The sequence below is a fragment of the Nannospalax galili genome, unplaced genomic scaffold (genome assembly GCF_000622305.1).
Source record: "Nannospalax galili isolate Female #2095 unplaced genomic scaffold, S.galili_v1.0 scaffold441, whole genome shotgun sequence".
Taxonomy (NCBI): Eukaryota; Metazoa; Chordata; class Mammalia; order Rodentia; family Spalacidae; genus Nannospalax; species Nannospalax galili.
The window spans coordinates 7,782,973-7,784,836 of record NW_008348089.1 but is presented as its reverse complement, the minus strand read 5'-3'; the positions used below and the strand labels follow the sequence as shown (position 1 = coordinate 7,784,836).

At 35.7% G+C, this 1,864-nt stretch overlaps 1 protein-coding gene across 1 annotated transcript in view; it reads left to right on the top strand.

Moving 5' to 3' along the window:
• Nucleotides 1-1,864, top strand: part of Gprin3 (GPRIN family member 3) — an 85,208-nt gene that overhangs the window by 76,827 nt on the left and 6,517 nt on the right. The window lies entirely within an intron of this gene.

Genomic DNA, 1,864 nt, shown 5'->3' with positions numbered 1-1,864 from the left:
CAATTGATGTCTGGTTTAGAAAATCCTTTCCTATGCCTATGTCTTGTAGGTTTTTCCCAATGATTTCTTCTAACAGTTTCAGAGTTTCAGGGTTTACATTGAGGTCTTTGATTCATTTAGAATTGACTTTTGTGCAGGGTGAAAGATAAGGATTTAGTTTCATTCTTCTACAAGTGGAGATCCAGTTTTGCCAGCATCGTTTGCTGAACACACTCTTTCCTCCAGTGAATATTCCTGGCCCCTTTGTCAAATATCAGGTGGCTGAAATTGCATTTACTCATATTTGGGTCTTCAGTTTTGTTCCATTGATCTATGGGTCTATTTTTGTGCCAGTACCATGTTGTTTTTATGACTATAGCTCTGTAATACAGCTTAAAATCTGGTATAGTAATCCCCCAGCATTGCTCTTGGTGCTCAGGGTTGTTTTGGCTCTCCGAGGTCTTTTGTGGTTCCATATGATCTTAGGATAGTTTTTTCCAATTCTGTGAAAAATGTCATGGGGATTTTGATTGGCATTGAGTGAATCTATAAATGTGTTTTGGTAGGATGGTCATTTTCACAATAGTAATTCTTCGAATCCATGAGCATGGGAGGTCCTTCCATCTTCTGACGTCTTCCTCAATCTCTTTCTTTAAAGATTTAAAATTTTCATTGTAGAGCTCTTTAATGTCTTTTTCAGGCTTATTCTGAGATGTTTTAATTCTTTTGCAGCCATTGTGAATGGGAGTGTTTCCATGTGCTCTTTTTCTGATTGCTTATTATTGGTATATAGAAAGGCTGCAGACTTTTGTAGGTTAATTTTGAAACCTGCCACTTTACTGAACGTGTTAACAATTTCTAGGAGGTTTAGGGTAGAATTTATGGTGTCTCTTAGATATATTATCATATCATCTGCAAAAAGGGATAATTTGAGTTCTTCTTTTCCAATTATTACTCCTTTAATTTCCTTCTCTTGTCTTATTGCTCTTGCAAGAGTTTCAAGTACTGTTAAAGAGAAGTGGAGATAGTGGACAGCCTTGTCTGGTTCCTGATTTCAATGGGAATGCTTCCAGTTTTTCTCCATTTAGAATGATGTTGGCTCTGGGTTTGTTATATATGATTTTAATTATTTTAAGGTATGTTCCCTCCAGTCCAATTCTCTCTAGGAATTTGAACATAAATGCATGTTGAATTTTGTCAAAGGCCTTCTCTGCATCTGTTGGGATGACCATGTGGTTCTTGTCTTTGAGCCCATTTATATGTTTTAGGACGTGTATTGACTTACATATATTGAACCATCCCTGCATCTCTGGGATAAAGCCAACTTGATCATGGTGGATGATCTTTTTGATGTGTGTCTGTATGTGGTTTGCAATATTTTGTTGAGAATTTTTGCATCTATGTTCATTAAGGATATGAGTCTATAGTTTTCTTTTTTGGTTGTATCTGTACTTGGCTTTGGTATTAGAGTGATCTGACTACATAGAAGGAATTTGGAAGTTCTCCCTCCATTTCTAGCTTTTTAAATAAATTAAGTAGTATTGGATGTACATCTTCTTTAAATGTCTGATATAATTCTGGTGTAAATCCATCTGGTCCTCGACTTTTTTTAGTTGGGAGGTTTTGTACTACTGTTTCAATTTCTTTTTGTGTTATGGGTCTGTTTAAGCTGTTAATCTCTTCTTGGTTTAGTTTTCGTGGTTCCCATGTCTTTAGATATGCATCCATTTTTTTAGGTTTTCAAATTTAGTAGCATATAGGTTTTTAAAGTATTCCCTTATAATGTTCTGTATCTTTCTGGTGTCTGTTGTGATGTTTCCCCTTTCATCTCTGATTTTGTTGATTTGGAGGTGCTCTTTCATTCTTTTGGTTAACTGAGCTAGCT